Source organism: Oenanthe melanoleuca, chromosome 2 (genome assembly GCF_029582105.1).
Source record: "Oenanthe melanoleuca isolate GR-GAL-2019-014 chromosome 2, OMel1.0, whole genome shotgun sequence".
In the NCBI taxonomy this organism is placed as follows: Eukaryota; Metazoa; Chordata; class Aves; order Passeriformes; family Muscicapidae; genus Oenanthe; species Oenanthe melanoleuca.
This window is the reverse complement of record NC_079335.1, coordinates 116,928,822-116,949,460: the sequence shown is the minus strand read 5'-3', so window position 1 is coordinate 116,949,460 and position 20,639 is coordinate 116,928,822. Positions and strand designations below refer to the sequence as shown.

Sequence of the window (20,639 nt, the reverse complement as noted above, 5' to 3'; positions counted from 1 at the left end):
TTCACTCTTCAGTGAATAGACTGTAGAGCACAGCTGGAGCATCCCACACAGAGGCAGACACCCAGGCAAAGATGGCATCACTGATTCTTTATTTCTTATGAGATACTATCAAAAGGGCCTCCAGCTAAAGCCAAAATCCCACTTCAGAAGCATTCCACAACTTCTGTGACCCCACAGGTGATGCACACTGGAGCAGCTGGTGATTAACTACAGCCCATGGGAAGGAGGAATTCATGGAGGAGTGTCTCCAAGAGAGGGACCCCACACTGGAGCAGGGCAAGAGAGTGAGGAGTCATCCCCTGAGGAGAAAAGAACAGCAGAGACAATGTGTGATGATGTGACTACAGCCCTCATTCCCCACTCCCTGTTCATGGAAGGAAGGAAATAAATTTGGAGGTTCAGCCCAGAAAGAAAGGAGGGGTGAAGGGAAGGTGTTTTAAGATTTGGGTTTATTTCTCATCATCCCATATTTGACAGGCAATAAATTACATTAATTTCCTTCAGTCAAGATTGGTTTGCCCATGACAGCAATTCCTGAGTGATCTCTGTGTCCTTATCTTGACCCATGAACCTTTTATTGTATTTTTGCTGCTCCATCCATCTGAAGGGAGTGACAGAGTGACTTAGGTGTGGTGTGCTGGTCCCTGCACCCTGGTTACCTGCACTTCTTCACCAAGATCTTTACAAATACAGGAGAGATTGAGACTTCCCAACTTGCAGGGGAAGTGAGTTGCAGCAGGAGATGCTGAATCATGCCCTTAACAACTGTTATTTAGCTATCACCACCTCTTAATTAGTGGTTTCTTTTAGATTTCCTCAATAGCTATATGGTACTGGAAAAAAAACACAAAACAACAAAAAGAGGGGGGAAAAAAGCCAACTCAACAAACAAAAAACCCAGACAATTCAAGTTTGAAACAAACCATATGTAAAAATGTCAAAAGTGAAGTACAAACTATAATTTGACAAGATGGAACAAAAGCCATAGAAAATGTTTATGTTATACTATGCTCATGATAAATCAAAATCCATTGAAGTTTTAAGTCCTAGATTTTGCAGCCTCACTCCACACAGTGTAAAATCCAATTTCCTTTGGAGTTCCAAAGCTTAAGCTAAACAATGAATGCTTTTCCCATTTCCCCTGAAACAATGGTTTTCCCTCAAAAGTTGCTGTCCAGATGCTGAATGGTTTTAAGGGTAAAACTATAAACTAGCTTTTCTCAAGGTACATTTTACTTTGCTAACCACCTGTTACTATGATTTTGTCCAGTGGTGGCAAAAATAAAAGCAGGCAGGGAGTGGTTTTCTCTCAGAATATTAATGCTCTTGAAACTTCAGCTGATGTGAGAATGTACTTCTATTCTGAAAAGTTCTTGCTATGGTTTGGTCATGTGCCTCCACAATAGACATTTTGTGTGAGAGATGCATAAATTTGGGTAAGTTTAAAAAACTCATTGAACAAATACTGAAAATTTTACATTTTCATAAAATAATCTGCTTATTCATCACTATTGATAATTATACTTCATCAGGTTTCACCATTTTTCATCCCTCACATATGGGTTGATAAGAAGTGCAACAAAAAAAAAATCTATGATGTCACATTCTTAGGCAAGCACACAAGGATAAAATAAGATTAAAACACATTAATGTGACAGAAGCTCACTGATTGACACTGAAGAAGCTACTCAATTTTATACACATAGCTCAAATTATACTGTTAACATTTTACTCAGTCTTTAATCTCTATTTCTCCTTGAGAAGTAACTACTTCAATAATCATAATATTTTTCTGCTTAGTAGGAAGCTTCTTCTAACCTAAAGAAACAATGTCATTTTCATTTTGTCTTGAAATACCTGGTGCTACAAGAGCCTGCCATGTGAATTAAAACAGGAATATGACCTTTTCTCTGAAGCAAATGTGAGTGTAAGGCACATAAACCAAGAATCAGTGAATAAGCAACAGCCACTAGAGGCCAAAGCCATTCTTCATTCACTATTACACATGGCAGGATTGGGGTTTCAGTCTCATATTCTTATTCCCACTCTAGAGGAGGCCACCAATATCTGCAACCTTCTCTTTCAGTCTCTTGCACACAAAACCTGTGGCACAATTGGAAAGACGGGTCCTGGAGCTACAGAGCTACACAGCTGCTGATCTTCATTTCTAAGGCCACCTCTGAAACATAACAAATCTTCTGCCTTCTGATGTGTCTGTGGCTTTATTTCTGTTCTTCAGCTGGTAGACAAATAAAGAAATTACCAGAGGTTACAGAAGCAAAGACAAGAAAAATTTGCCCCATCTTTTTTCCAAAAGATAAGGCTGGCAGAAGCACATGCTCAAGAATGTACTGAAAGACAGAGATGGTCTCTTAGAGCTACACTTAAAAGAAGAAGCAAGTTCTTTTGGCTTCACCAAGCAAGAAAATTATGCCCCTCAAAGGATTGAAAAGTGCTTCTGCTCAGTGAGGTGTGATGAAAAGATTCTCACTGGTAAGAATATGGACTATCAGTATCATCAATGCAGAATCTCACTTGATAAAATCCTCACTGTAATGTCAGTAAGAAGGCAACTTGTTCCCATTGCTAAAATGGGAAGGGTGACCCAGCTGATTGTCTGTCTCAGACACAGTAGTTGCTGCTTTTTCTCTGCATTAAAGCATAAGCAATCTAAAGTTTCCATAACAGGAGACAAGACTCATGCAGTTCTAAGTTACTTTTGGCTATGCTAATTAGCTATTTCAAGCACTTAAAGCTTATAGTCTCTGCCAAAGTAGGAAAGAGTAACTATTAAAGATCTGAATTTGGCATACTCTGCCCTTAAAGCAAGGAGAATAATCTGTCACCTTGGCACCACAGGGCCAAGGAGTTCACAACCTTGCCACACCACCTCAAGCCACACATCAGCCTGACACACTTGGCATTTGCAAGCAACAATTTGCCCTAAAAGATGCATTTAAATGATAAATAATATCATGCTGTATTAATGAATGAAACTGTGCCTCTATTTTTCATTCACCTTTCTGTAATTTTGAACTTATTTTCTACTGAAACAAGTCCTAAAAATGACTTTATTCTGGGATGATATAAAATCAGCAGTCTGCTTGTTCCAACTTGTCTAAGCATGTGTTTTCTGTTTTAGATCAAAGTATCTATGACTAAAACTAAAAAATACAAATTATGCTTCCATGAGGTAGGCAACCTGCTTATTCACCCCTCCCAACCACAGATGCCATCCATGATACCCAGATTGGTCTTAAAAAATAACAAATCTAATTTGTTTCAATTGCAGCTAGTTAAGAAGTTAACAAACAGCCTTTTTCCTTTTTTTTTTTTTTCTTCTTTTTTTTTTTTTTTTTTTTTGGTAGGAGGTTTACCTAAGCTACTATTCACTGGACAGGTTAGTACAAATATTCATAGGAAATTACACAAGAAATCTGAGAGAAGTGCCTTAAATTTGTAGTCATGAGCTTGTACACAAAAGCTGGGGCTGTACATTAGGGGGTTTTTTGCATTTACAAGCATATGCATGCTAAGATTTTGCCTTTTTTTCCTTCAGAGGAAGTACTAAATGACATATTTTAACACAGAATTTTGTTCTGTACAAAGAATTTTTCAAATAAGGATTATTAGTAAAGAGCCAGCAGACAGCACTGAGCTGCCAATATTCAGCTTAAAACATAAAATTAAACACCTTTCACAAGTGAGATAAAACCAATTAGTCAATGTACATAATACTTGCACCAAAAAACTCAGCCTGGAATTGTAGGTTAGCAAAACTAACAGAAAATACCAACAAACACCAGAATATACAAAGTTTCCATTAAATTTCTTTTAAAAAATTTATGTGGACTGAGGATCACTTCTTTCACTGCATTTTCTAACATTCAGGAGAGCAGTAAAGAATTCTTCTAAAGACTCAGTGACATATGGAAGTTGCTTCTGTAACAGCCCTACATTCAATTTTCAAGCTTGTAAAAATGAATTTAAGAGAACCACTTAAAGGCAAATTCACTTTGAGCACCAGCTACTGTTTCTTTCCTTTTCAAAAGATACAGAGCTATTCAGTGAAATTGCACCGTGTTAATGTGAGATTTAATGTATCTCAAAAGACAGGGTGTTACAAAGTATTACTGCATTCCAAGAACACATATCAACAGGATTGTACCATGTCAGTATGAAAATGAAAGTATTATTGTTAAGATAAATCCTAATTCTCATTTCAGTCTTCTGCTGCTGCTATTAGAGGAGCAATGAAAATTTCCCTTTTTGTAACTGTTCAAATGCTGTGAGTTTTGTATCCCTGTAAACCTACCACCCTTGCTATCAAAGCTGCATTTCAATGGGGAACACTAGAAAGATTAGGACAAGCAGATAAGGTCTTGAGCAGAGTTTTTCACAGGTTTCCTGCATGACTCCATGTGAAGTCACAAACATATCTGTTTACAGGAACCCCCTCTGTAAATAAAATTTAATTGGCATGGGTGGGACAGGTCTATGTTTATTTCTGCCTGGAACAGAAATGTTTTGAAAGTCATTAGGCAATCACAAAACTTTGGTTTGCTACTCAAACATAAAACATCCCAGCTTTATCAGTGAACTGTTTTGTAATAATGTTGATAAACTCCACTATCTTCATAGGTGAAAGGATCCTATAGCAACTGGGCACCTCCCACTGGAGCAGTATGGCAGCACCTATCAACAGAAATAACCAAGTGAAAGTATTTTCCACTCCTTGCTCTCCTCCACTGACACCTTTACAGCTTCTAATTTAGAGAAGCTGAAAATATAAGTGGTTTTTAATGTGCTTTACAGAAGCCACATCTAGCAAAGATTCAGTCCCTGTGCCTGCTCCATACTTCAGCTCTCATGACTCATCTTCAGCTTTCCAGAGGAAAGCAAGTTCCTGCTGGGCATCATAGAGCTAGTGATACCTTTTACATGCTCAGCAGAGAAACAGATTCAGCCTAAAAATTCACCAAGCTTAAAGCAGTGATTAAACCTACACAAACACAGGTGCAAGTACAATAAGAAATTAGTGCAAACAACAGTGCCATATTCTGGTTTTCATGTATGAGATCCATGTAAGTCTATCAAGACAGACTTTAAAAACATCAGTTTATATACAGGACTGTAAGAACTGCAGAGTTCAGAACACCCAGCCTTCCAAAACTGCAATCAAATATAAATTACATGTAGGCATAAGGCCTAAAAATCCTAACTGTCCTATGTGCTCTAAAATACTAACCCAGTCCCTACAGGTTCAAAAGGACAACAATATATCTATTTACATACACACATACAAACATTAAGAAGTTGAAATGCAGCACAAGCTGCTAGCTATAAAGTTTATCTATATTATCAATTTTCCTACACCAAAAGAGAAATTGTTAAGTATTCAGAATGCATTGTGACTACATTTACATTATTTTTATTTTATTACATTATTCTTTATGTATTAGAGAAGATAACATGCCACAAATGCCATGACTGGAAATATTATTTAGGACAGAATTTTCTCCTATTGCTAAATCTCACAATTAGAGAACACTCTGGCAAAAAAACCAACCATCATGACAAGAAGTTTTTCAAATGTTACCCATAATATTAAATGTCAACCTTGCCCAAGTCCTATATTTGGCTGCAGTCTAGAGGGAACATTTCAGAATGAGACACAAACTAGAGTCCAGTGGTGCAATGAGAGTCCCCCTTCCAAAATCAGTAGGTGATCAGTGGAAACCCCAAAGCCTTAGACTGAAGGGAACCCAAATACAGTACAACCCACTAAATGGTATTTTTTCCCCATTTCCCTCAAAAGTAACACAGCTTTGAGGTATTTTTGAACAATTACCCTTGTCTCAGCAGAATCAAAGGTTACATTAGCACAACTTCAGGTTTACCTATTTTATTTTCTTGTTACTGCCTTCCATTCTTCTGGACATCTAATTAAGCACAATGCCTTAACCCAAAAGGGGACAGCACTTCTGCACAGCTATACTGCAGTGCTCTCCCATTCTCCACTGACTGAGGGATTCTTCACACCAGGAAGCTTCTCACACACCTTCTTTAGTCATGCTTTCTCTAGGCTAAACCAGGCTCCAATTTAACCTCTGCTTTCCCAGAAGGAAGGCAACACAGCCATGATAGAAGGATGACAGACTTACAGTGACTGGGTAGGATCACTGCCACCAGGAAGAATCCAAATCTCTTCTCTTACAGAAGTGAAAGTATGAGCTATGCCATTAGGCAAGATGTGGCAAGCTCACATGAGTCTTGTGTTGGATCTGAAAAACAAACCAAAAAAATCAGATGAGAAATAAAACTTCCTGCTTCATTGTCCTTCCACACCCGAGAAGAAAAAGGGAAGTAGCAATTAGAATATATGAATATTTGAATATATGAATATCTGAAAATTTTTCTGGCTTGTTTACTGTGCACTGTCCTCTCCCAAAATATTTCCCTAAAATACAGCATCTACAGCTAACACTTTCTGAAAGTTATGCATTAAAAATTCAGGTTATCCACATTCTCCCATATAACTAAGCAACTTGAGTTTTAGTCTACTAATACACTAATACACCATTTTGTAACAGAAACCCTTCTTGCTCCACAGATCCAGAATTCTGCACAAGTGTGCAACTCTGAGGCTGTGGGGAACCCACCCAAACATCTTGTCAGCACAAAACAAGAAGAATCCTGAACAGAAATAGATGCTGGGGTACTTTTTGACAAACTTGTATCATTATTCAGCCATTGCTTTGAAGCAACTAACACAGGGGTTTCACATTAGGTCAAATGCACTTTTTCTGAAGACAATCCAGTTTTGCAGTTTTAGCAGCCTGCAGGACTTCTCTGTACAAGGTGAACACTGCCAAACAGAAATTGCTTATGACAAAGTTTAATGTGCTCCATTTGAGCACAGGAGCAATGGTTTAGGCTGCCTTCATATTCATGGACTGCATGGTCCTTCATTCCAATTATTAGATTTGAATTTCTATTGCACTGAGTCTGTTCCCATATCAGCTAGATGACAAATTTTCCAAAAGTCTGCAATCAACAGCCCCAGACAAACCAGTGTCTGAGTACCACATACTGTACTGTTTATAAAAACTAGCACATTGTTAAGCTTTCTCCAATGCTGAGCCTTGCCTGATCCTTCTTCAAAATCAACGTGAGAAACAGAATTCTTCAAATTACTAGTAATAACAGTTTTGAATTTAGATTACTGCTAAAATTTAACTTTCATAGCTATTACTTCTACATGCTGTCATAGAGCACAGTTTTAATTCAGTAATGAAATTAAATTCTTCTGTGTTTCTTGAATAGTCATTACTGCCCTTATTTAATATTATTCTCACCATCTTAGCATATTTTACAAGGAAAAATGAAATTCTTTTCCCTGTTTTCAACTCTGAGTTCTGAGCTATACTTTTCCCTTCTCCAATCAGTTGCCTACATTTAATATCTCCTAATTTCACATTTACCCTCAATTTCTTGCTCCTTCTGTTTCAATTCCTAAAAATGCCACTGTCCCCATCTGGCTTGTAGTTTAAACATCTGTGATTTAATTTTAGGATAATTCAACACATTAACTTGTGCATTTTTAATCATCTAAGTATTAAGGGTAGAAGTTTTTTAAACTAGAGTAGGAAAGAGCACTTCATGTTTTAAGTTTGATTTTTTTTTTTATTAGCCTAAGGTTCTTTCATTGTACTGCCTTTTAAGATTAGAATCCTAAAATAGCTATTAATATAAGAGCCTATTGACATTTTTAGCCTGTAGGAACATGCAGTGGGCAGAGGCAGCTGAAATAACAACATATTTGAGGGATGAACCAGCTTTATGATTTTATTACTCAGCCTTTCCCAAATCTATGGCTGGCATTTTTCCCAGTAACTCAAAAATTAAGCTGTTCTACATTTGAAACTTCCAACTAATCATGTATTAAAAACTTCTCATGGTGAAGGCAACAGAATAGCCTTATAAAAAGCCTTTGAAAAAAGCCCAACAAGCTAGATCTGAGAAATTTGTGCTTTTAATTCTTTGTGCTATTTGCATCAATGCTGTAAGAAAAACAGGAAAAAAATTATCTGCTATAGGTTACAAAGAACTATGTTAGTTACTAGGAGTATATTTCATATCACACTGGAGTAAAGGGGTCCCAAACCACTCTACTCAAGAGATTCTTCTCATCAGTAAGCATAAAGAAGCACTCATATGATTTTACTTCTGAATATTTTGCAACACAAGTACACAATTTCTAAAATAATCTGGGTAACCCAGATCAGTTTAATGGCACTGTTGATTGATTTATAACCTTTTCTGTGTCTGTGCAATAAAAAAGTAACCCATAGTTGTACAGACATACTCAAAAACATTAGACCAGAAAAATTCTAGAGTCTGATGCACTGGAATAGAAGGAAAAACTGAGCAATAAATACATCTCACAGAGGATGATTATAGATCATGTGAGCATCATAGAGGGATGTTCATTTAATGCAGAACTGAGAAAATTAATTATTTGGTACCCAAGGAAAAAAACCATGCAATATCTGACCTTTAAACAAACCTACAGCAATTAATTAAGCTGTTTTGTACTAGTATATTATATTTGTATTAGTCCTAAGGAAGCTACATATTCCTAACTGTTTGCAGAAGAGCCTACCAGGAGTGTAACAAAGACTCAGCCTGGCAATAGGGTGCAATTTGGTGTAAGCCTGCATCAAGCAGGACTGGGCCCTTGGGGAGGAACCAGCTAATTCTCTCCCTTCTCAAAGTTAGCCATTTATCCCCACAGCAAGTTCTACCAAAGCTGGTAGCACCACGACTACAGAGAGAAATTAGAGTGGAAAATGAATCCAATTAATAATCAGAGGGAAAAAGCCAAATTTTAACCATAATGTTTGCAGAGTCATTTCACTGCACCAACATGCTGCAAGCATAAAGATGATGAAAAGAGCAAACCAGGCATCTGCTGACTGGAGGGTAGAGCAGAGCTACCTCTCTAAAAAAAAAAAAAAAAAAAAAAAAAAAAAAAAAATTAAAAAAAAATGGAAGGAAGAACAAAGTGGGAACAGCAAGAAAGGAAATAACTTCTCCAAAAAAACCTGCACCAGACACACCTTCTAAAATGCATAATTTAATGAATGTAAGCAAAGTTGCCAAGTCTGACTGAAACCAAACATTAAAATCTTACCGTTTGCCTGATGGATAAGCTCGTCTCAAGTGTCATTATACAGTGCTAGCTTTAATTGCTCCCAGCTAAATATAGCTTTCAGAATTTAATAGCTCCCCCTCAGCTTTTCTGTCTTTCAAGGAGGGAAAAATCTCGTTAGAAAAAGCACACAGGCATACAGAGTGGCATGTTACCACAGAGAAGCAGGAAGCAAACCATTAAGATGATTACATTAGTCTCCAACACTCATTCAGAACTCCTGCTTTTCAAGAGACCAAATGCTTCCCTGTTCCACCACTCTGGTCCCAGTTACAGCAGGTGCTGGAAGCATGCATACCTTTCCAAACTGAGCCATTTTGCTGCTTTGTTAGCAGACTGTGAATCTTGCTTGCCCTGTGCTTCCAGCCTAAGATGCTGTCTTGGCCAGCAAGCTGCCACACTTCTTCCTGTGCCACCTCTCTGGGCACCACGGGGCAGGAAGAGGAGCCAGGCTACACACTCATGTACAACCTGCCCCTTCCCTGCAGCCCTGGATTGGCACAACCTCCACAAGGGGGTCCAAAATCCGCTGCAAGAGCTGAGACTGCAGCACTGATAAAGGCATGAACCAACTTCTCTCTTCTGCCTTCTAACAGCCTATAAAGATCTCAAAAAATGCAATGAAAAGTTCCATATAGCAAGCTTCATTTTCCCCTGATAACGGGTTTCACTCAGAAAATTTGGCTGACAGCTAGAAATGTGTTCTACGAATTCAGCATTTCTGTTCACCTTCATTTTAGAGGTCATTATGTAATTAAAGCACTCACAGTTTTTCTACAATCCATGGAGTTAAATTAAAAGTAACCACTGCTGCAATGACACGTTTTCCCACTTTCCCTCAGGCCAGAACTCCAAAGTTTGTTCTCTCCCTTCCAAATCATCATCTGACCATCTTACTATTTTCTCTCTGGTTTCATCCATCCCCTTCTGCTTCACTGAGTGGGGAAAACAAGAATAATGCTACTTATGGAAAATAAAGTATTTACCAGACCATAAGAATCACCAAATGCCACATCACCTGGCCCTTCACTTCAGCTGTAAAGCTCCAGGATTGCCTGTGTTAGAGCTGTGCAAGCACTTTAGAAACACTGGAGGGCTGCCAAGAAGTACCTACTACACTGAACAAGACCAAAGGTAGTATGCCACTGATTTTCTGCCCTCTGACCTGCCATTTCTGCAGAGCAGATCAGGCTGAATGGGACAGGTTAAAGTAGCTCCTTTACCCTGTCTTATTGCTGTTTAAGCTGTCTGTTTGCTGTTGAAGAGAGGTTTTACAACAAGCCTTCTGACATGCACTGGGACATCTGTGCTCTACTGCAAGCTGAGCTGCCCCAGAACAGAAAGGCTCCCTAATGTCAGTGCAGGTGCAGACTTCATTTACCAGCTTCTGGTAAAGCACAAAAACATGACACCCATTAAGATTTTTCTTTCTGAAGTAACATCAAAGTGTGGATAAACAGCATCAAAAATAGGGATGAGTACTGGAGGCACCTTGTATACTAGATCCAGTTACTCTTACAGAGCACATTTTTATTTTAAAACTCTGCCTGCCACAAGGGACTACTTGGAACAAATGAAGGTTATAAAAACCTGCAAAGTGTACAAAACATCACACATGTACTGTGGATAAATATAGTCCTACAGCTATGTGTTAGCTGCCATGAATCAGAGCTGAGTGCCCCAGAACTCCACGGGGCTCTTCAGAGTCGAGCTGCTCTGCTCTGAGAGCCTGGGAGCCAAGTCCTGAGCATCAGGCAGCCTCTCACCCTCTCCCCACATCTGAAATCACCATGTGAGGTGCACCACATGCTGCCTTTTAAGAAATCAGCAGAAAAACCCACAGAGCAAAAGGAGGAGGAAGAGTGGAGATCAGCCAAGTGCAGCATCAGACACTTTCAGCTTCAGAAAGAAGCAGGCAGCTATGGTGGACAGACACATAATGCTTCTAAATCTGGATCTGGGGATTAGCAGGGGAGAAAAGATCCCAAAACAGGTAATTTGTTTTCTTGTCATCTGTAACACCAAAGAGATTCTGCTCTCCTCTCCAAAATTAGAACATCTACCGTGTAACTTCTTCCCGTCTTAAGAGTCACGTGTATTTAAAGAAAGCCACAAAAAAAAAAAAAAAAAAAAAAAAAAAAAAAAAAAAAAAAAAAAAAAAAAAAAAAAGCATTATCAACCTTAGGTCAGGACAATTGTGGCCTAAATATTCACAAAATGGCCATGAAAGTATTAATTCAAAAGCAATTATATTAAAACAACAAGATCCATCAGAGTAAATATATAACATCCAGAATAAATAAATACCATCCTACAGAAGCTTCAACCTAATCACAGTAAGTTTATTCAGAGACATTTTCTCAAAACAAAAAAAAAAAACAAAAAAACAAAAAAATCAACTAGATGTGACTAGTCAAGATGTCGACAAATTCCATAATCTGTTTATTTACCAGATGTTTTTCTCTACATCTGATGACCTGCAGATTTGCCTTAGCTGTAGCAATAGCTGCTGATAAACCTTGGCAACAGCTGCTACTGTATTTGTGACTGAAAGAATATTACATTTAAGTATTTTCAGTTGATTATTTATACTTACTTAAATGCAACATGAGGTTTTTTTAATGTTTGTAAAAATATAAAAAGTCACATTTAAGTGAACAGTTTCACATAAATTGGCTTTCCCCTTCTCCCTTGCTCTTTATGTATTTCCCTGCTGATTCAAAGCTATGTTCTATCTAGGGTGTCCAAGGTTACTTAAGGAAGTGGGGGACAGACTCTAGAGATTATTTATATGGCAGGACTTCAAACAATTGATCCAGTTATATCTCAAGTGAGTTGATAAAGAGGCATTAAAATAATGAGGAGAGAGAAAGATGGGTGAAACATTACAGCATTTCAGAGTCACTCAGCAGGACTCTCCTGCTCAAGGGCTCTCAGTTATGGGACAAGGACACTGACCATGAAGGACAAGGTGACACACCCAGGGAGGGAGCTACAGATGAAAGCTGGAAGTGAGAGTTGTTGGGCACCCACACCACCTCAATGCACAAGTACAGGAAAATGAGAATGTGACCAAGAAGGACTCTTATCTCTGATTGTTTGATAAAGGGCTGAAAGTCCTAGCACAGATTAGAACAGGGTTCAGGCAGACAAGTAGTCTGCCCTGGTAAACAGGCACGATGAGATAAAACATTCTTAAGTGTTTGTGTATTTACAAAAAAGAGACCTCCACTACAAAACTAATGCACCTGAATTAAACACAAGATTATATAACATAGGGACAATAGCATCATAGTGGCTAAAACATAATGAAATGCATATGCTATTGAAAAAAAGCTCATAGAGGTAGGGGGTGTTCAAATATACACCACTTAATGTTGTGATAGATTTGGAAAAAATACCCCAAACACACCACTGCAAAAAACTTATGGGATCTGAGTTAAAAAAATAACTAAAACAAAAAACACCAAACCAAAACCAACCACACTTAAAAAGGACAGCCTTGCTCAGAGTCTGCAGTAGATTCAAAGAAACCAGCCTTGCAACAGACTTTATTTTATTAGAATGAAAAATATCCCAGTGAGTTGGGCATTACAAGAGATTAGCTTGTGACTCATACAAAGTTTAAGTAGTCAGGTAGATTGAGGAGTTCAGACTCTCTAAATTGAAAATGCTGAGTTGCTGCTTCATTAAATGTGCATAAACAAATCTGGAAATGCCTCATGGGATGCAGCATGCAGTAGATAACTTGAAAGATGAAATAGGCACAACTAGATAAGCACTGCACCACAGCTCCCAAAAGGCAGAGAAGAAGTTGACTAAAAGTTGCACCTCAGATGTTGAAGTACAGGAATAAAGTCAGAGCTTTAAAAAAAAATTGACTTAAGAGACATTAGAAACTATAGAGTTGCAAATAAAACTTGTGCCTATTTCACCTCTAGTTAATAAAATTATTTAAAACCCTATAATCTGTATTTCTAAAGCAGACAAAAAAGCCCAGCTGGAGATATTCCTGATGGCAGGAAAGTAAACAGAATGCCTGTCTTTGGAGTTGAAGCTGAAGGGAGAAAAGCAAAAAGACATCAGCCCTACTACAATCAGTAATCATGCAGTCAATATTAACAGAGTAACTTTTTACAAAAAAATTAAAAACAGAAATCTTAGATCTTATCCAGACTCAACAACAGCTGCACTAAAAAACGTTGGTAATGATCTTATCTGGTAGAAGAATTGCAAAGTGACTGACTGGCCACAACTGACAACAACAAATTATCAGGCTGGACATGGATCACCAGAAGTTGCCAAGAATTATGTTGGAGCTAGTTTTATTTAATTGGCAAGGGAATTGAGGTGCCTGCTAAAAGCTGCTGCTGACAGAAGGTTTAGAGAGGCACATCTGATGCACTGAACAACTAGGACACCAGGTGAGAGGAGCCACATGAACAGCAGCAGTGACAGGGAATGCAGCTCACCAGCCCTGGAGGCAAGGGCAGGATCCAAGAAGTAAGCCAAGCACAAATTCTGCTGAGACAGTGGGAGGTGACCAAGGAAAGGAAGGCACCTGCACAGAATACATGTCTGAATGAAGGAATACAAACTGATGGAAGTATGAAAAGTGAAAAAACCTACTCATTACATAAATTAAGGCATTTCCTACAGAGCCATATAGGGAAGCATCAAAAAAAGGCACTGCCAGTATCTAATGTGGTTCAGAAAATTTAAAAATAGCACCTAAGACAAGTTTATGCAAGGAAGATTGACATCAGAATATTGTCCTGAAATGAATACCACGAGCATACCTAATCAGCCATATCACAAGACTCCCTGCATCTCTTCAAGTCTAAATGCAAATCTCCTAAACTGACTAAGGGAAAGAGAGCCTCCCCTACACAAACAGAGAGAAAACCACTTTATCAAGGGTGCACATGCTCTTATAAATACTGAGAGAAAATAGCACTCTTATCCAGCTGGACATACAAACTGGTAGTGGTTCTTTTAGCCAGAATCCTGGAATAAAGTTTTAGTCCAAACACGTAAGCTTTGAAATAATTTGTTAATGAGACAAGCTTTGACTACTTTAAGATGATGCTTGGGAACTTTACGAAAGGAGAATATACAAATGCATTGACTGCAACAAATACTGAACATGAGACTCCAGGAACTCTCTTCCAGTGGTATTGTGTGTCAGTCCAGCCACCTTCAGCAAGTCTTTATACGCCACTTGCCAATGTTATTATCGCTGATTTAATCTGGGCTGAAAACTGACCTTGCCTTAATACTCTTAGGTTTCCATTAATAAAAAGAAATTACTTTGTCCTTACTCACTCACATACATTTCTTCTGAGCAAAAATTTTCTATATTTTTATGGGATTATTTTTAAGGAAGATAATTTTTAAAAGCAGCAGACCAAGGAAATGCTATGTCTTAGAATCTATGTTTAGGCTACCAGTCATAAATAGCTTCAATTACATCAATTCTGACAATGAAAGTTACACATATTTTCTTCTTGATTGGATGTCAGTGCTTTGCATGTCCTTGCCTTTCCAAAGCAACAACAGTCCCCAGAGCTCTGGGACTCAGACACAGAGAAACAAGCACATCAGAATCTCAATGCAAGGAGGAAGTAAGAGATTAGAACAATTCCCTTCTTCAAAGTCAATCCAAGCACAAATCTAACTCATCCAAGCCTTGCAATTTTTGTCTGCACTCCTCCTACATTTCACAAAGCATTTTTGCATGCAAATGTGTCAGTGGCATTCAAAGACTGGGCAGAACAGCTTCATAAGATGACTTGGCTGTATTTACTCAAAACACCCTCATGATTTTCAAGGGCCAAAAAAACCCACAAGGAACTAAACAAGCAGTTGATAAACCAGAATAAAAAGAGGAAAAATTAGGTTTTATACATTAATATTTAAGAAAAAATATAAAATCCTTCTTTCCTGCCCTTCATCCCTAGTTCCATTACTGAATACCATCCTCCCTCTCAGCTGTAAGTGCATTATGCTGGGCTAATGCAAGACATGATTTTATCAATAAATTAATGTACAACAAATGCACTGCCTATACCATCTCTCTTCCTAAGTAAGCCATCACAAGGTAGATCAAGTAGCAATGCACTTGCAGAGTGTTGAGTAATGATATTAAGAAATAAAATCCCTCAAGAATTCTAGTTCAGCATGATGTGAGTGCAGGCCATAGTGAGAAAGGCACTTTCTAATAGTCAAGAGACAAATTTTCTTTTTAGCTTAGAACATAAAATTCACTTAACAGTAAGCAAAGATGATCCTTTTGTTCTGGAGACTGAACTACTATTTAAATTTGAGCACACAGCTCTCATCCTGCACTGAATGGAAGGGTGTGTTTATGCTAACCATGCATTCTAGTCATATTAAAGTAAATAATGCAAACTCACTTGACAAGGAGTGTTTGGTAGCTCAGTGTGAACTGAATGTCTGGAATGCCAAGACTGAAATGGCAACCACAGTTAGGAAAGCACCAATGTTTTCAAATGCTGAGCTGTGCCCCAGAAACCAAGATTTCCAAAACTACTTGAAATAGGAAGCTGTTATCTCCCAAAGTGAGAAGAGCCACTTGATGTCACTGAGATACAGCCACTGTTCCAGCACTGAATTACTATGAAATTAAGGAAACCATTTCTTTAAAAACAGACATGGCTTACAGTACAGCCAGAAATAAATGGGAAGTTGCATTTTCCATGCTCAGCTTATCAAAGTAATCAACCAGGACTAAAAGCAGATTGTAAAACTTTTCTGGTGAAAATAATTACTTGCATGCATTTAAAAACACTCAATGGTGTCCCATTACTTAAAACCTGATCTTTTAAAATGTAATATTACCTGCAAGGGATCTTCAGTACACCAACAACTGCACACACATGACATGGCAGAAGAAAGTGATATTGCATACTTAAGTGTTCCAGCAATAAAGGAAAAAAAATAATTTATAAACCACACTTATCAAATATGCCATTTTGTCACAGCCTGACATTACTTCTTTTTTCTTCTTTCAAAAACAAGCAAACAAACAGCAAGTGTCATCAGTCACAGTGTTATCCTGGCAATGGCTCTGCAGTTGATTTTCAAGTGCAAGCATTGATCCTGCTAAACTTTAAGTAGTAAAGTACAATAATGTATTATACACAGGAAAATAAGCTGTAAAATTGTGTCAGTGTGTGGAGAGAAGACTATGATTCAGCCATTCTGTGGAAAATTCTAACCTCTTATCTCTCAATCTGAAGTTCCATATTTATTCAGTGAGTGAAAAAACATAATTTCAGCAAAGCATTTGTATTCTTCTTCTAAGAAATAGGATGTTAAAAAAGCTTGTTTCAACAAAACAAACTGGATATCAGCTAAAAGGCAAGAACTTACTTTATCCACAGTAGCACTTCCCTATCTCAGCAAGTTCTGCATCCTCAACAATTTGATACTCTCTAAGCACTGGGAGATATTGAATAAGTGAGCCTTAATTTTATAAGGTTTATAAAGTTATCATAATTTTGAGTGCTCCTGATTTAATGTCTTACAGTTGAAACTGGTGGATTTGAAATACAGTAAGAAATCTGCAAGTGAACACACTGATAGAACTTTTTTTTTTTTAAAACAACAGGAAAGAATGAATGTGTTTTATACTTCCTGAATTTCAGCAGCTGTGGCAGCAGTGTAAGCACTATGAATTGTTAACTTCCTAGTTAGGTGACTCAGTAAAACACTATCAGTACCATTCAGTTAAGAAGACAGAAATCATTATAATACTTTGGCTTGATATTTTTGGCACTTAAATTTTCCTGGAATGTAAACCCAGCTGGCTGCCTTCTCAGCCTAGAAGTGATACAGATACCACAGTTGAAAGCAAATGAGGGTCCATGATACATCTTTGTTATCCACAATTCTATTTACTAAACAGTATTTGTTGACACTAATAAGAGCACACATACTGAATTCACAAAACCAGTATCTTTCTTGCCAAGACATGACAAAATCCTGTAGACCAACACCTAAACTCTTTTCCTTCCATTGTTTTACCTTAATCAGAAAGCAAACAAGAAATATTAACTCTTCTTTTCTAACATGGTCGTTACCAGAATTCAGTAACAGATTCTCTTCTCTTCCTAGACATTGCAGTAATTTGAGTTCAGTATCAAGCAAATTAGAAAATCCCAGTAGTTCTGGCTCTAAAACTCAAATTCTCTCATACAGACATCACCATTTCTCCACATGAAGCCTACTCCAACAATGGATGCACCCTGCTGTATGAGAGATGACCAGTATCCCAACCTCAAAGTTGCTTATTGACTTTGTTAAGGTCCAGGCAAGACCAGAAAAAAACCCACCAAGACTCTGGCTGGCTTTTTAAAATTAATTTGTTCATCTAAGATTTTGAAGAGCAGAATTGCACTACACTAAGTTTCAAAATACCCAAGTAAAATTATCCCAGAATGGTTCAAGTTGGAAGGGACCCCCTCAGCTGAAGGGCATCTGATCCAACCCCCACTCAAGCAGAATCACCTAAAATGGATTATCCAGAAAGCTTCTGAGCATCTCCAAGGAGGGAGACTCCATTTTATCTGGCCAACCTGTGCCAGTGCTCATTGACCCTCCCAGTGAAGGAAAAACTTTCTGATGTTCAGATGGAACCTCCCCTGTTTCAATGTCTATTGTCTCTGGTCCTCTCACATATCTTGAAAAGTGACAAAGCCATTATCAGAATGTTATCTTTCAAGGAAATTGAACGTTGCTGTTCTGAGTGATTCAGATAACCCTATTTAACAGTAACAGCAAGTAAGATGGAGTTCTGACAAGTTCCCAGGGTAGACCATAGAGTCCTATTAACTACTCTTATTAGCAAAAAAAAGTTAGGGAGAAGACTTCAGCCATAGTGTTAACACCTTTTTTTTTTTTTTTTTTAAATTTCAATATTGCTTATTTAATAAGCAAATATCTTCAATCTTTCAGCAAAAAAATATCAGCTCCAAATAGCCTGATGTATTCTATGTGGCCTACTTTATTGGAGGTGACAGTCATTGCTAAAAAGATGGACCTGCTGCCTAAATGGCTGCACAGTTCCCATGAACTAAGAGCTCACGTGCCTCTCTGCTGCAGATACATCCAGCTGAGGGGGAAAACCCCACAGTTACCAAGCTGTAGAAAGGCACCTCTCAGCAAGTACCAGCCTGCCTTCCTTTGGCAAGCAGCAAGGTATCAGGGAGTGAACCTGAGAAAGCCACCACAAACTCCTAACCACACTCATCTTGAGCTAGTAGAGACTCAGTAGCCCACATCCTTTGGAGCTTGCTTCATCTGCTCCCAAACAGACAATAATCACTTGTATCTTCAGGATTCCTGCTGCTACTGATGATTTACACATTGTTATTTTAAATCAGTCAAGCACTACCACAGAAGATTAACAGACACTTGCTGTTTCTTTTTTTAAGGTGTACAAGACTGTCAGTGACTGAATCATGTTCATAGTGAAACTTCCTTCCTTCCTCCCATCATAAATCGCAGTTAAATTCAGATTTTTGTGCTGTCAAAGCTTTGTGTAGGCAATCTCAGCACTCTTATTTGCCACAAGCAAGAGATATTGAAAAATGATAGAATCACTCACTCTCCTTCAGAATACAGCATTTTATCAGAATATTAAACAAACTTCTTTCCTGGCAGCACAGTTACAGCCAATGCAGTCTCAGCTGCCAGGATGAGCAAGATGCATTTCACATCACACTCAGGACAGATGCCTCAGCCATGCCTCGCAGCCCGAGGTAGCACCAGAACCTTTCTGACAGTAACACTTAGCAAGACTGGTCTCAAAGTCATATGTTGTCACTGCAGACAGGACAGAAGAAATTCTGTAAAAATAAGAATTGTACATTTCACTTGGGCAACTGTGAGCATGAAGTAACTCTATCCCTCCTCAAGGCTATTTTTCTAGGCAGACTGACAAAGCAATTATCTTGGAGAAGAGGGAGACATTGCAACAAAATGTTTTCAACATGCGTGACTGGCAAGATGGAAGAAAGTAGTACCAGAGACCTACATCCTGCTCTGCTCACATGAAAACTTGAAGGGCAGGACTTAACCTTCTGTAACAAGCAGAATTAACAGTGACACAGATGGGCTTGTGCACTGAGAAGGATAAAGTCTCCGGCACACATGGCTCTTTTGCTGATTGCCAGGCTGTTCAGAAATTGTCTCTTCAGGGGTTTCAGCTACTCTCTGGGCAGAGGATACATGTGAGGCAAATGGAGTGTATCCACACAGCTGCTCCTTAGCAGAACCATTAACACCAGGAGCTTCATTCACTTTCACCAACAACTCTATGAAAGTGGAACAGACTAAAATTGGAACAGCAAAAAAGTGTTCACTGTGACTAGGAAAAGCCTCCAGAATCATAAGAATAAGTGGTATCAGATAAGAGAGAAGTGACCTAAAAGTGACCTAAGTGACTGGCACAAGAGATAGAAGATGACAGTTGTGATAACAGACTCTGCAGTATCATTATGAGTAATAATAAAATAATTGTCTGCAATGAAGATGAGAGAATAGTATGACTATTCAGTAGGGGAAATATTTCAGATTTTTTTTCCCTGAAAACATTCATCAGAGGATACACAGAATAGGCAGGAAGCCCAATACTTTTTTTCCCTAATGATAATAAAAAAAAGTCACTAATGAAATTCAAAAGATACCACTACAGTAAACATAGAAGCACTTAGTAAGAGTTTCTCACCTTTGCTACTTTGTATTTTGACTGCCCTTGTTATAAGTACAGCAATTACATACAAGTGCTGCATGACAACCATAGCACCACATACTACCATGGTTTTGCTGTGATTTTTTTCAGGTTTCAACCAGCATGCAGGCAGAATCTGACAACGACTTAAAAAGGTGCTAATACGTAAAGATGAATCAAAAGAAAAGTGTCCTTAATTCTCAATCTATGCACTACATTGGAAAGCAGAGGAAAGGGAGATTTGTTTGCACACTCAAGTTAATATAATTGCCAAAGAAAACGTTCAGAAGGAAATAATTAAGTGTTGACATGGCAGCAACTGTGTTTGCCAAACTAAATACGATTCAGGTATCAAAGCCCCACAACTTAAGGACTAGAGAGGAAATGTTCAGCTCAGGTACCTGCAGTTCAACAACTGGAAAGTTGAAAGCAACAAGTCTGAAAACATAGATATATACATACACCCCACGGCTGGCCAAGGAATGCAGAGCTTGCCTAGCATGCTTTTCAATTACTTCAAAGGAGGAGTTTTCACATTCAGTCTCAATGGTTACAATATTGACAAACAGCAGACACATAAAACACCCTATCTGCAGCCTTCCTCCTGCGACCTACCAGATGCTATTAGGCAGCCACTATCTTTATGTCAGGATGTCTGTTTCACAGGCA

At 38.3% G+C, this 20,639-nt stretch overlaps 1 protein-coding gene across 4 annotated transcripts in view; it reads right to left on the bottom strand.

Moving 5' to 3' along the window:
- The window catches only part of OSBPL3 (oxysterol binding protein like 3), an 82,742-nt gene that overhangs the window by 58,469 nt on the left and 3,634 nt on the right, over positions 1-20,639 (bottom strand). For all 4 annotated transcript variants that reach the window (XM_056482697.1, XM_056482699.1, XM_056482698.1 and 1 more), the window contains exon 2: positions 6,165-6,284. The gene's annotated coding sequence lies outside the window, so the exon portion shown is untranslated. The remainder of the gene's footprint in view (positions 1-6,164; positions 6,285-20,639) is intronic.